The 16,102-nt window shown below is 36.1% G+C and overlaps 1 protein-coding gene and 1 pseudogene across 1 annotated transcript in view; both read right to left on the reverse strand.

The window, feature by feature from the left end:
• TTC28 (tetratricopeptide repeat domain 28) overlaps positions 1-16,102 on the reverse strand; it is a 624,192-nt gene that overhangs the window by 559,460 nt on the left and 48,630 nt on the right.
• Positions 9,504-9,622, reverse strand: LOC112481086 (annotated as a pseudogene).

Raw genomic sequence — 16,102 nt, forward strand, 5'->3', positions numbered from 1 at the left:
GGTTTTCAACTCCTTACTCTCTTTCTTCTCCTTCAGGTATTCTTATGATGAGAATGTTGGTATGTTTGATATTGTCTCAGAAGCACCTTAAACTAACTTCAAATTTTTTTGGATTTTTTTTTTCTTGTTGCTGTTCTGATTGAGTGTTTTCTGATACCTTATCTTTTATTATTGATTCGATCTTCTGCTTCATCTAATTTTTTGATTCCCTCTAAAGTATTCTTCATTTCAGTTATTGTTTTCTTCTTTTCTGACTTTAAAAAAAAAATGTTTTCTATATTTTTCTTAAAGTTCTCACTGAGTTCATCTACTCTTTTTTGAAGTTCATAGAACATTCTTATAGCCAGTGTTTTGAACTCTGCATCTGGTAGCTTGCTTGACTCCATTATTCCTGGATCTCTGTTCTGTTCTCTCATACGGTTTCTGCTTCTTTGTCTTCCCATTTGGCTGCCCTTCTGTGTCTGTTTCTATGTAGTAAACAAAGCTCCTGAGTCTCCCGGTCTCATTTGCACGGCTTTGTGTAGTAGATGTCCAGTGGCACAGGCCTGAGAGGGGCTCAGCTGCAGACCAATTTTTGACCCTGTGCCCCTCTGGGTCCATCTGTTAAGATTCAGCAAGCAATCCATAGATATTGTGCCTATAGTTTCCTCAAGAAGCCATGGCCAGAAACCGAGGCCAGCTTCCACAGTGTTAGTCTAGGCGCTGCTCAGCAAGGAGCACCTGTCTCACAGAGGACACATCTGGATGTGGCTTGGGTGGGGCCAGGAGTTCGGGAGGTAGAGTTTTAGGGAATCCTCTGGGCACAGCAACCTCTGTTATCCAGTTCGATGATGACATCTCAGCTATGGCAACACTGCCTCCACACACTGGGAGCAGAGAGAGCTCAAAGAGGAACAACGGAAATTCTGCCCTGGAGAGAGCCTCGCCTCCGGCCCTCACTCCAACAACTCAGCATCCTGCTATAAGTTCCTGGTGCCCTGCATGCAGCCAACCTGGCACTGGTGCTCCAAGTGAGCAGGTCTGTCACCGCAAAAGTCCGCTCGCAGACACGGCCCCGTTAACAGGCATCTGCAGCTGCCGCCTGCCGGTGCCACAGCCTCTGTCCTACTCAGTCGCTTAGGACCAGGCAGCCTCACGTCTTCAATCCCTCCTACCTTCTACCGTTGCAGGTTGATTACTTATTTCTCTCCCCAGTTGTAGTGTTTCTGTTCATCTAGCTCTCAGGCAACTTTCCTTGCTGTTTGCTCCATGTTTCTGTCACAACTTTGATTTGGTCACAAGAGGGATGAACAAAGCCTCTATCACCTATGACATTTTTTCCCATCTCTCCAGCTTCCTCCGAAGAAACTTAATTCTGCAGATTAATAAAATGAGCTCTCTAGCATCATCACCTCTGCTTCCCTTGCCCAACTCAGCTAGGTCTGGTATACTGCCAATCTGTCTCACTTTTTTAAAGATATCTTGAATTAGATCAGCATTCTCCAAGAGAACATTATGTGATGAGAATATTTTATATCTTAGCTAACTAATATGGTAGTTATTACTCACATATGACTACTGAACACTTCAGATGTGGCTAGTGTGTCTGAGGAACTGACTTTTTATATTTTATTGAATTGTAATTAACTTGAATTTAAATTTAAATAGTCATGTATGACTAGTAACCCCCCTATTACACAGTGCAGATCTAAAGCAAGAGTGCTTTCTTTACCAGAAATTATTTACTTCATCCTGCAGATGTTGGAGAATTACTAAAAGGTTGGGTTTACATTTTAGAAAGTTTTTTCTGGCTGCTTTGTGAGAGTATGACTATAGGAGATGGAAAAAGAAAGCAACACTGGAGGTCTGGATTTGACAATTAGGACACCACTCAAAATATAAGACTGAGAAGGTACAGTAAAGTAGTGGGGTTATAAACCTCACTGGAAATAGAGATTGCAAATACAGGTCATTCTTTCAATAAGTCTGCATATTGAAGGGAGAAAGAAGTGGGGAACAAATATCCTGGAGAAGCTATCATGTGTTCGAACTTGAAAGAAGGTGCTTCATATTGATTATTCCACTTCACTTAATCCTCAAAACAAACTTGTAGTAAACCTCATCTCCATTTTATAATTCTCAAAGGGGCTAAGTGACCTGCCCAAGTTCATTCTGGTGAGCCTGGGATTATAAAACTAGGGTCTTTTTCAGTCTCTCACAGGTCAATGTAGAATTGATGAGAGAAATGCAGGATTAAAGCAGTTAAAGATCTATAGGAAGATTAAAATTTTAAAAGAGTGATAGAGTAACTAATGGGACAAGGCTTTAGAAAAGATAAGTTAAAATGGAACTCAGAGTCCATGCAAAAGATTAACCTTGGATGAGAAGAGAAAGCTCACTTCATCTGAGATTGGAAAGAGAAATCAATTAAGTGTGAATGTATGTATGTTTATAGTACAAAGAGTTTACGGATGACAGGAAATAGATAAAATTAAAACCTGATGATCTCTATTTTCCCTTAAAGGAGAAGGCAAGACTTTGTTTGAGAAGAGGAAAGTAATTAAAGTTTAAAGATGATGGTTTGACCTAACAACAATGGAAAGAAAGGGAGCCATAATGGACCTGAGACCAGAAAAGATACTTCTCTTTTATCATCAGTCCTTAGATGTTGATGTTTAGCTAGTAATGCTGGGTATCTGACACATTTAAAAAATATATAGAAAGTGCTTAAACCAAATGTTTTCTTACGTGAGATCAAATTTCTTCTGATACTTATATAATTTTCAGCTATATATTTTCCTTTTTTACTGAAATATAGACAATTAGTTGCTCATATTTACAGTGTACAATTCAATGAGTTTTTTTCGATTATAGTTGGTAGACAATAATATATCCGTTTCTGTTATACAGCATAGTGATTAGAGATCTCTATAATTCACAAAGTGATCACTCCAATAAATCTTGTACCCCTTTGCCCCTTATATATTTATTACCATATTACTGACCATGCTATACTTTATATCACCATGACTACTTCGTAACTACCCATTGGAACTTCTTAATCCCTTTGCCCTTTTTCGCCGACCCCACCAACCCCACTCCTATCCAGTAATCCTCAAAATATTCTCTGTATCTATGAGTTTGTTCCCATTTGTTGTTGTTGTTTATTTTGTTCTTTAGATTACCCATACACATGAAATCATATGGCATTTGTCTTTCTCTATCTGGGTTACTCTATTCAGCACAATACCTTCCAGATCCATCATGCAATATCTTTTCCCATTCCCTGACATTTAGTCTGTGTGTATCTTTTAGCCTGAAGTGGGTTTCTTGTCGGCAGCATATGTAAGGGTCGTTTTCTTATCCATTTAGCCACCCTTACTATTAAATGGAGCACTTAATTATTTTTCTTTTGAAGTACTTGTTAATAGGTACATATTATTGTCATTCTTTATTCATATTTTTGCTACATATTTTTTCTTCTTCTGAAAGAAGTCCCTTCAACATATCCTATAATAGTGACTGGGTGGTGATGAACTCTTTTACCTTTTTCATGTCTGAGAAGCTCTTTATCTGTCCTTTGACTCTAAATGATAGCTTTGCTGAATAAAATAACATTGGTTGTAGATCCTGGGTTTTCATCACTTGAAATATTTTGTGCCAAGCCCTTCTCTCCTACACAGTTTCTTTTCAGAATCAGCTTCCAGTCTTATGAGTGCTTCCTTGTAGGTAACTGGTTTTCTCTTGCTGCATTTAAGATTCTCTCTTTGTATTTAACCTTTGGCATTTAAATTATGATGAGTCTTGCTGTGGGCCTCTTTGGGCTCATCTTTTTGGGACTCTCTGAGCTTCCTGTGGTTCTATGTCTATTTCCTTCATCAGGTGAGGGAAGCTTTCTATCATTTCTTTAAATAGGTTTTCAACTTATTGCTCATCTTCTTCTGGCACCCCTATAAAGCGAATGTTGTTATGTTTGAAGTTATCCCATAGGTTCCTTATATTATCGTCGTTATTTTGGAATCTTTTTTCTTGTTGCTATTCTGATTGGGTGTCCTCAACTACCCCATCTTCTATATCAGTGATTCGATCCTCCGCTTCCTCCACTCTGTTGATTCCTTCTAATACAGTCTTCATCTCAGATATTGTATTCATTTCTGACTAGTTCCCTTTTATAATTTCTATCTCCATTTTTGTTTTTTATCTCGTTATTTAAGTTCTCACTGAGTTCATCTACTCTTCCCCTAAGTCACTGAGCATCCTTATAAACAGTGTTTTGAACTCTACATCTGGTAGATTGCTTGTCTCCATTTTTCCTGGAGCACTGTTCTGTTCTTTCATGTAGGACATGCTTCTTTGTCTCCTCATTTTGGCTGCCTTTCTATGTATTAAGCAATGCTTCTAAGTCTCCCAGTCATATTAGACTGGCTTTGTGTAATAGGTATCCAGTGGCACAGTTCTGAGAGGGGTTCAGCTGCAGGCCAAGTTTAGCACCAGTGTGTGCCCCTCCAGGGCCACCTGTTAAAATTCAGCAAGCTACCCTCATATGGCTGATTCCCATGCTGTACTTATAGTTGCCTCGAGAGGCCATGCCAGAAACTGAGGCCGGGTGCCACCAGTGTGGGGCTTGGAGCTCTCAGCAAGGGGCACAGAGCACAGCAAGGACTCCACTGGATGTGGCCTGGGAAGGGCCACCAGTTGGGATGGATGGAGTTTCAGAGTGTCCTCTGGGCAGAGTGATCTTTGTTATCCAGTCTGATGACATCTCAGTTATGGCAGCTGCTCCATCTGAATGCTACACTCAACAGAGGAACAATGGGTCACCAGCACTTCTGCCTAGGAGAAAGCTTTGCCTTCGGCCCTTGCCCTGAAGCCGTGACAATTCAGCATCCCCCCATATGTCCCTGGTGCCCCCTCACCAGCAGCTGACCCACACTGGAGCTCCCAGCAAGTACATCACCACGAAAGTTCAGTCACAGTCACAGCCCTCCCAAGAAAAACATCTGCACCTGCGGCTGCAACTCCCACAGCTCCTGTCTAGCTAAGCCATTCAGAACTGGACAGCCTTGCATCTCTGCCCCCTCCTACCGCTGCAGGGTGATTTCTTATTTTTCTCCCTAGTTGTAGTACTTCTGTTCATCTAGATCCCAGGTAACTCTGCTTGCTGTTTTCTCTGTGTTTTGTCCCATTTCTGGTGTGGTCACAAGAGGAGATGCATAAAGCTTCTACACTCTACACCATCTTGCCCTAAGAATCTCAGCTATATTTTTTCCAATTTTTTTATTGTGGTAAAATACACTTAACAAAATTTACCATAGCCATATTTTTTCATGAGTAATACATAAGTATGATGCATCACCTTTCATTGGACTTATTATAAATTAGGGAAAACTAAATATATTTAAATAATAATTTTATAATTAACAATGCTAAAACCATGCACTTGTACCACAATTTGAATTTTTTGTAAAGACATTTTAGCTCTATTATCTTGAATTTTAAACTGTAAAAGAATCCTAATTTAAATAAACATTTAAAGTCAAATTTTTTTTAAATTTCTAAAATATCAGTGATTTTCTCTAAACTATAAAAAATAAATACTTATAAAAACACTTTCAGTAAAATATAATTAGAAATATGTATAAAGCTGTAAACTTCTGTAATGGGGCATTATACTTTCTATCATTAATCACTAGAACTAATTTATCTTTAAATGCCAATTAAGTTGGCTATGATAGAAACAAAGTTTAAAATTTTAAAACATTATAAATACTTCCTAGCTTCCATTTAGGATGTAGAATACTAGAAATAGAGTTACTCCCACTCTTATAATTAAAAAAAAGGCAAACTAAATGCCCATCAACAGATGATTGGATAAAGAAGTTATGGTTCATATATATATAATGGAATATTACTCAGCCATTAAAAAAATGAAATCCTAACATTCGCAATGACATGGATGGACCTAGAGGTTATTATTATGCCGAGTGAAATAAGTCAGACAGAGAGAGATGAATACCATATGATTTCACTTATATATGGAATCTAAGGAACAAAAAGAATAAACTAATCAAAAACAGACTCACAAATATAGAAGACAATCTGGTGACAGCCCTAGAAGAGGGGGTTTGGGGGGGCTGGAGAAAGGGGTAAAGGGTTAAAGAAGTACAAGACAGTGGTTGATAGATGGTCACAGGGGTGGGGAGCACGGCATAGGGAATGCAGTCAGCATTAATGTAATGGCTAGGTGTGTAGCCAGAGGAGAGAAAGAGCAATCAGAGGGATGGTTTCATAAACTATATACGTATCTAACCAGTGTACTGTATACTTGAAACTAATAATAAAATAAAATTTTAAAAAGGTAATCTAAAAAATGTAACTTTTCTAGAAATCATTAGACAGCTAAGATTGTAAGAAAACCAACTATCCTGAAATCTAAAGAAACACAGATGTCTCCAAGGAGAAATAGAAGACAAGTACTTGCTTACCTGGCACAGATACCAAGTGCCATACACATGGTAGAAAAAATCAGCCAAAATTTTTAACAAAATGCAAAATGTCAAGTATGGGCTACCATGACAGTACAGAACCCCTGGGAGCCACAGAACATGAGAACTTTGTACCCATTCACAGATTCTTCTCTAGAGATCTTACCTGGTACTGGGGAGAAAGTGTGGCGGCAGTATGAGAAACCAGAGACCTCCTTTGTGGTGCAGGTTCAGTAGAGGAAAGCAACAGTTGCTCCAAGGAAAGCCGTCCCATCAGAATCCTTCTCCCCTACAGAACAAAAGCTATAAGCTGGACAGAGGACCAGAAAAAAGACCTGAGGCAGGGTAAGAGACAGGAAAATGTTCTAGGTCCAGATCATCTCCTACCTCTGAGGGAACTTGGGTCAGGAACCCCAACACAGCAACTGCCTAAGGCTGAACCAGAACAGCTCCCCACCCCCAGCCCCTAATACCAAGTTAGGAGGCACTGAGTAACAAACAATGGCAGATCTGTTAGGGGGAAGGCAAGAATGTGGAAAAAGATCCTGTCTAAGATGGTAGATATCTTTGTACCTACAAAGATAAGCTGAGGGTGGATCAGACTTTGAGAAAAAGTCTCTGGTAAACCATCTCCCACCCTCAGCACAAGGTAACACTAGATGAATATTAAAAAAAAAAAAAAACACTAGATGAGTATGAAGCCTATGGTGAACTGAGGACAAGGATAGCAACAACAAAACCCAAAACTCAGTTCAGCCTCTGACTAATCTGATACAAGTCCTACAACAAAGGCCAAGCAAAGGAAGAGGCATGACCATTTCTAGGCATGAATACTATTGTCTTCAGTGTCTACTGTTCTACACAAGATGTCTACTTGCAACCAAAACATATGAGACACACGAAGAAACAAGAAAAAATAACACACTGTCAAGAGACAATGCACTCAACAGAATTAGCCCAGATATTAGAACTAACACATAGGGAATTTTGACTTACTTTGATTAACATATTAAAGACTAGCAGAAAAGGCCTTTTTTTAAAATAACAACAGTTGAAATGGAAAAGACATAGCTTTATGTCAATCTCTCCTACTGGATTCTTAGTTCTTTCAAGGAAGCAACTGAATTCATTTCTCTTTGCTTCTCTAACATCCAGATATGACATTAGCACAATAGTACAAAAAGTGAAATACCTTTGAACTTGAAGACCCTCAACTACCATGAGCAGACAAGGTACTAGGCCAGACTTCATTCTATTCCAGAGCCACAGAAAAAGCCTCAATTTTGGATAAACTTTTGCACCTTTACTCCTAACTTTACGAATTGACTGGGAATGCCTAAACTGAGGGTTTACATGCTGCTCCTGGTGCTCTTGAAAACCTGTTCACTCATATTATAAAACTGCCTTTTGGTTATTTATTCTCTTCCAAAGACTAGAATCTCAAGGTGATTTTTTTAAAGTAACGTTTCAAAAATAATTTATGAAATACACAACTAACCTCATGTTTTCAGATCCTAGAGAAAAAACTATGTATGTTTCATTGAACATTGTCTTTAACTTATGTATATACTATGCTCAAGACTTCTTAGCTCTTATTCTCTTTAACTACTTAAGAAAAATAAAGTAGCATTGAGATATTCTGAAAGGAGGCCCTCCAATTCTTACTTCGAGCATTCCTAAATCCTAAAAGATAAAACCACCAGTCCTCTATTTTTCAATCTACTTTATTTAAATAATCTTGTTGTGCATTCTTAGTGACACTTTTCCTAAAAGGGACTGTTATATGTAAATCCAGTCTTATGAAGTCAATGGAGTTTGCGGCAACTTCTTTCAATTAACTCTAGCTGAATTATAAAAATAACAGAGAACTGTGAGGAAAACCAAGGATTAAAAAAGACTTAAGAGACATATCAGCAATCATGATGTATGGACCTTAAATAGATCTGGATTCAAACAAATAAACTGATTTTTTTTAATTATGATCTTAATGAGAAAATTATAAATTTGAACAGTGGCTTGATAGTTAATGATATTAACAACTTTTTATTCAGTTTAACAAGAAAAAAAAACAGGGAATTAAAAAGGTTCCTATAACTTCCTATTTGATCTTATGGGCATCCTCCAATTTCTAAATCTCGTAGAGGGCCTCAGTAATCTCCATGAAAAATTTAGAACAAATCTGCAAGAACTCTCAAAATCTCCAGCAATGATGCAAAATATCTGCTTAAGCAATGAATCAGCAGGATCAATAAACCTCTGCAAAACAATTACAGAAATTGTGACTTTTTAAAATATTTCAATTAAAGGACATTTATAGAATGTTATCAGCAACTTCCACACCCACTTAAATTAAAACCACTACTTTCAGGAAAAACAGTCACAAAGCATCTTTTGATATTAAATATATTTTCGGCATCTTGATTATGCTCATGTCAATGATAACTGGCCCAATAAGTTATGGCTTCTGAGATGCCACACTCTCATTTATTTCTGCATCATTCATCATTCCTCCTCAATCTCCTTCACTTGTTATCTCCTCCCTGACCTCTGAATGGTAGAGCACATCCAGACATCCTTAGACCTCTTTTCTTTTCTATCTACCTCCCCTCGGTAATTATATCCAGTATCATAGTTTTAAAAACAAATTTATATCTCTAGTTCATATCTTTAAAAGTCTAGACTTATATATTTGACTGCCTACTCAGTATTTCACTTGGATGTCTTTTTTGGTTTTATTTATTTATTTATTTATTTACTTTTTTTTTTTTTAAATTTTTCCCCCTCCCCTTTACCCTCTGGTAACCACTAGTCCATTGTTCATGTCCATAAGCCTCTGTTTGGACTTATATATTTGACTGCCTACTCAGTATTTCACTTGGATGTCTTTTTTGGTTTTATTTATTTATTTATTTATTTACTTTTTTTTTTTTTTTATTTGTTCGTTCGTTCATTTAGTTATTTTAAGTGCGGCAACCCTTGGTTGACCTCACAGATTGCAAGGACCTTGTCATCTTATAATCCCTTATTTTTTATTTTTTATGCCTACAGCATCTGATCCTCCTAGGTGGTCTCCCATCCAAGTACTAAGCAGCCCCAATCCTGCTTAGCATCCAAGATCAGACGGGATCGGGCTAGTTCAGGGTGGTCTGGCCATAGACTGGATGTCTTTTAGATATTTCAAACTCCCAATCTTCCCAGTCCAACTTCAACCACAACCTTCTTCATCTTGGTTAATAGCAAATTTATCCTTCCACTTGCTCAAGCAAAATACCTTGAAATCATCCTTGATTTCCTCCAAACTGTCAGAAAATACTGGTGGCACTATTTCAAGATGTATCCAGAATCTGGACATAACTAGATATATATCACTGTCTCCACACTACCATCATCATCTCTCACATCTGCAATGGCCTCCTAACGGGTCTCTGTGCTCTTATTCTTACCCTTCACAGTCCAGTTTCAACATAGCAGTCATAGTATTCCTCTTAAAAGGTAAGTTAGATTAGCGCTTCTCTGCTCAAAACCCTCTAATTGTCCACATTTCCCAAGTAAAAGCCAGAGTTCTTAAAATGGCTTACAATGACCTACATGATCTGGCCCCCTAATGCCCTATTACTTTCTCCTATAAATCTTCTTCATCAAATGAGCCATGTACCCTCCTGCCTAGGGGCCTTGCTTTAGCTGTTCCCCCTACTTAGAGTGCTCTTCCTCCAAACAACTTCATAGTTAACTCCCTCACTTCCTTTAAATTTTTGCTCAAGTATTACCTTTTACATAAAACACACCCTCACTCCCTTCCCTCTCACCAACACTACTTTCGCTTTGCTTTTTTATTTTCCACAGCACTATCACTTTCTAATGTATCATATGTTTGTTTTGATTATCATTTATTTCTTTTTTGTCCCATCAGAAAGCTCATCTCAGTTGAAGGCAACCTTTTCTTTTGGTTTACAGATTTATCCCAAGTGCCTATGACATTATCCAGCATGTAATAGTTACCCCATTAACATTTGTTGAATGAAAAAACCAAAACTCATAAGTCAGTGGCCTATTAGTGACTAAGGAAATATAAGGGACTACAACTGCTAAGAGCCATAAGGCCCTATTCTTTTTATTCAATCTAGCCCCAAAAATAGATTATAAAACCTACTGGCCCTAAAAATGATGACAAGATTTGCGAATGATAGCTTCAAGCTGTTGTTCCTAAGACAATGAAACTAGGAATTTAATCCAAAAGGGACCATACCCCACTGAAAAAATGTTTGTTCTATACATAATATTGAGAGTATCCTGATTGTTTACAGGTAAAACCAAATTTAGAAGAAATATAATCTTAGAAATTTCAAAGCTTCAAAGTGAATTTGATGAATTTGTCAAATGGTCTGTTAAAAAAAAAAAACCTTAATAATTACAAGTATTCTTAATTATAAAAAGCATACAATTTTAAGTAAGATTCCCATAGAGCTCTGCTGTCTACAAATGTTTTCAAAAAGACTGATTTGATTCTTATGTCAATCCTGTGAGAGATGTATTATCATTAACCTCATTTTATAGATATGGTAACTATCTATAAAATGGCTAACAGAAAAATAGAAGGATTTCCCAAGGTGACTCAGCTAATAAGTAGATTCCTAGACACGATTCCAGGTCCATGTACTTTTTAAAATTTTTAAAATAATTATAGATTCATGATTCACAAGAAGTTGCAAATATAGAACAGAGATCTCATATACCTTTCACCAGGTTCCTGCCAATGGTTACATCTTATATAAATATAATATTATATCAAGACAATTAATTAATATTGGTCTATGTACTTTTTCGTTATTGTGCCTGGGAATATAACGGATGACAAACAATATGACTCAAAGATTTTTTTAACTCAAATGAAGATAATTTACCTAAATGAGCTAGGGTGTAATTTCTAGGTATACACTATTTTGTTCTGACAATTACAAGAGTATTACATTCCAATTGGGTATTTATATTTAATACTATAAACGATGTAGCAAAAAAGGATCTGAAGATATGATTAAAAGGTGATAGAGTAAGACAAAGTTGATTTGATAAACTTTTCTTCATTTATGTGATTATTATGATACTGACTGGTTATAGGACATCTCTGCTCTGGCTACTCCATAAAAACTACTCTTGAATCTCACTAAATCCATCAAATTAAAACCCAGCAGATCTCTTTTTCCTCTTCTCTTTTCTCTCATGACAGTATTATTTATAATTAACTGCTTAATTCTTCTGGAAATTTTTTCCTTCATTGGTTTTGAAGACACTGAAGTCCCTTGATTCTTCTTTTTTATTGGTTTTTTGTTTGTTTGTTTGCTTGTTTCCTTTTTTGTTGTCTAAGTTGTCTATAACCTATTAGCTTTTATCAAAAACCTCAGCCACTTGGTGTACAAGCAAGAATGACAGTTCCATTTGGGACACAGCAGTTTTCCCGGGTCAAAAATCTTACTAACCATTGTCTGGTTAACTTGGCACAACCCCTCTCTTCTAAAACTCCTCTATTATTTTCCAGAATCCCTTTCTCTGTATTGATCTGGGTTACATTTGGCCAATGAAAAAATACATGTGAGATATGGAAAGAATAGAGGCCATTACTTTTTTGAGGTGGCTGAAGGCAAATGTTAGATTCATAGTGGCTTTGGCTTTGGACAAGTGCTTGAGAATCACCTGAATTATTGCTGCAGCCCAAGACATGGTGGCAGAAGTAGTTCTCAGAGACCCCTGATAATTGCAGCAGTTTCCCTATCAGCTTTTGAGAACACTGGAAGTCTTCAGTGTCTCCTTCTCTGACTTTCCAAGGTGACTTCCCTGACATTCACTCCCCAGCTCTTCTAATATTGATGTAAACTCTAATTCTCAGATTAAAACTCTTATTCCTAAGGTATTTTAAATACCTCTATTTTCCTTATCCAATCCCAAACTGTTAACAATCATATACAGATTAGACATAGATATATAGATTTTTATATATCTATGTGAAGATATATAAAATATAAAAATATTTTATTTATATATATATATGTATGTACAAAATATGGAAAAAGATTTATACATTCATCAAATAGTCTGGGAAGGATTTAAAGCTATCTAGTAATAGCAGTTGCCTTTGGAGAAGGAAACTGGCTAGAAGACAGAAAGGAAAACTTACTTTTTACTGTATACCCTTTTGCACTTTCTTGAATTTCATGCTATAGGCATGTATCACCTATTCAAAAATGAGTTATTTAAAAGATATATACCCACATAATTATTGTTTTATGCCTCCAAGGGCCCACAGATCCAAAGGTTCTTTTTCTATGATCATTTACTAGTTTTACTGCTCAGGGGAAGAATGACTTCTCAGGAATGAAGCTTTGAATTCACAGGGAAAAGATCAGATGTAGAGCTAGGCTTCTCAAGTTTGATAAAACAAATTTTCTCAATCGTTCACTGGTATATTGAACAACTACTCTTGAAAGATACAAAGGCAAAAATTAAAAGGCCCCAGTGCTATAATTAAGGCACAGATAAAGTACTGGAAGTTGTGATGAGACATTGATGCTGTACCTAAAACTTTAAAAACAAAATGAATTTTAGAGATGACTTAGTCTCTAGCATTATTGTTTAACTGCTAATTAGTTAATATTATCTTTCATCAACAAAGAGAATTAATAGCTTTTATTAACCTTATTATGAGATTGATAATCATAACATTTATTCTCTGAAAGTAGGTGACTAGTCAAAAGTATAATTTGGAAATTTTAATAAATTGAGGATTTTAATCAGGGATTATATACATTACCATAGTTTACCAGACCTTTTGACCTAAAATGTACATTCTGGGGAACTGAGTAAAATGAAGCATTAGAATCTTTTCCCTAACTTCCAGTACCGAAGCTATTACCAACTGGTCATATCTGTCTCCCAAAGAATGCAAGGTTTCTACATAGCTTTAAAAAAAGAATAGATTTTTTAAAAGTTTTTCTCAATTCTTATACATTATAATGGGGGAAAAATATTCCTTGCACTTCTTTGTCAATGAATCCCAAACAACTAAATTAATAATTGTAGTGAAAAGTCTTATCCTAGAGCTTGAAGTATTTTTAAAAGCATTTCCTCATGTTCTAGATGACAGCAAGCAAACACACACACACACACACACACACACACACACACACACACCAACCTATGTAACATAGAGCTGTGCAGTTTTTAGTATAGATAGTAATGAAACTGTAATTATCATAACTATAGGCAGGTGAAAGTGCAGTCAATCAAGCTTTAGCCAAAGACTATAGTATCTCTATAAGTAAACAACAGAAGGACAGTATCTTATGCCACTAATCTATTTAAGTTACATGACTGGCAGCATTGCCCAAACTATACAGTGCTGACTCTAAAGTCAGTCTCAGGAAAATACACATGTAGGTATAAGGGTAGGGTACCACAAGAGGAAGAGTAGGGGTTTCATACCTTCATATAAAATATAGTATAGAATGCTTTTTATACAGAAGTGTTTTTTAAAGGTTAATATAAAACATTAGAATCAAGCCTCAACATCTATTTTGAAATGAGTTAAAACACTAGGTCTCATATCAACTACATGTAATTTCTAGAATTAGTAATCAATGAAACAATGTGTCAAACCATCTTCTAAAAATATCTAACCTATCAGTATTCATCTCTTTGTCACAGACTAAAATCAGTTTTAAGTACCCACTGGAAGCTCTGAAACCAGTATTCCCTATAAGAATTTCCCAATATTTCTCTGATACCATGTACTATGTAAAACTTCCAAACACCTTGTACAGCAGAAAACCTTTGTAAGTAACATCCTTCTGTTGCTGCACTAAGTATCTTTAGTTAAAATATCTCAAGTCTATACAAACTCAGCATTCATTTATAATATTCATTGAGCATTTACTATGTGCCAGGCTGGGCCTGGAGCACATAAGTTAACAAAACAAAGTCCCCATCCTCAAGAAGCTCACAGGGATATAGACAAAACTAAGTCAGTTATAATACAGTGTGATAAGTCAGTACTTAGGATAGGAACAAGGACAGGGTATTATGGGAGCACAGAGAGGGGCCCCCAAGAAGAACCTATAAATGCCCAACCACTTCACTGTTAAAAATCTTTAAAATTTCCATACTTTAAAAAACACCATTCTGGTTTGTTAACATAAAAAAAAAAAAAAAAAAAAACCCTTAAGGATAAGTGAGATGCAGGGTAAAATATTAAGAATGATATTCTTTTTCATGGCCACTCACCCTAATTCTGTGAAGATGGCTAACCCAAATTCTCTGAAGTAGGACTCTTTAACTTCAGATAATGAAACATAACACTCCCTAAGATCTGGAGCAGAAAATTGCCAAAAGTTGAGAATCACTGAAGCAGCAAGCCACTGTTAGAGTTTTAAATGTATTTATCCCTTAGCACTTTAGGACAGAAACAAAGGTTGAAACTCATTGTCAAAATAAATTTAAAGTAAGATTCAATTTATTAATTTTCCAATCTATTCATAACATTTAGAAAAATCTGTAATACAACATAGGATAGTATAATATAGTATAAAGTGAGATACCACTGTGTATATAACAATCCTTAGATATTGTTACGCTCCAACAGCTGAAATAGATAGGATCCTCTCTTTAGAGAAGAAAAACTCTTAAACACAAGATAACACAATACTATGGGAAAAGGAAAGTTAAAATATCTGTTGAAACCTTCACTATCTGATCAGTAAAGGGAAGTCTCTGCATGTTAAATCAAGTCACTAATCACTAACAGGCTTAAACTGCTGTTAAGCTTACCCAAGCACACAATCTTCTTGGTATACGACTGCCTCCTGGGGGTTATGGTACATTACTACTCTTCTGAGAAAATGGCATAAAGAGAAAATACAGATATTATTTTCTATTGAAAACACAATGCAAAAAGTCCACATCAAATAACAAATGAGGCCTTCCTTAAATAACCTCTTTAAAAAAAACTGTCATATTTATTCTTATCTGAATAATTGGGAAAACAGTACATAATAAAACAATTATAAAAGTGGTAGTTAAATTAAGAACATCAGGGCTTATACAACATTTTACATTTTCAAAGCACTTAGCCAACATTAAACAATTTTTACAGCATTCCTGAGATCAATATCATTACCATCTTTTTACAGAAAAGTAAATAGTAAAGTTAAATGAAATATTAGAAATGCAAAACCTAGTCATTAACTAATCAGCAAAGTGCCACAAAACAGTTTAATGTGAAATATGAAGCACTACTGCATTAATTCACTTCTAATATCCCATGACCAACCTCTAAGAGAAATTAGTTACTCTTCTATCTGTGACTCCCATGGCATTTTATACATCCCTCTATTATAAGACTTAACACTTTTATATCACACTTATTGGACTGTTAGTCTCTGTGACTAAACTCTGTACTCCCACAGGTCTTTTCACAGTGTCTTGCACATAGCAAGACAAAATAATGAATCATTCAGTCATTTGTTCAACTATTAAGCATTTACTGCAAGACAGGCGTTGTTCTGGACACGGAAGATACAGTGGTAAAAAAATAAATAAATAAAAGCCAAGCTCCGTGCTCTCCTAAAGCACACATTCTAGGGAGCAAGGGA

This window comes from Pteropus alecto, unplaced genomic scaffold (assembly GCF_000325575.1).
Source record: "Pteropus alecto unplaced genomic scaffold, ASM32557v1 scaffold190, whole genome shotgun sequence".
In the NCBI taxonomy this organism is placed as follows: Eukaryota; Metazoa; Chordata; class Mammalia; order Chiroptera; family Pteropodidae; genus Pteropus; species Pteropus alecto.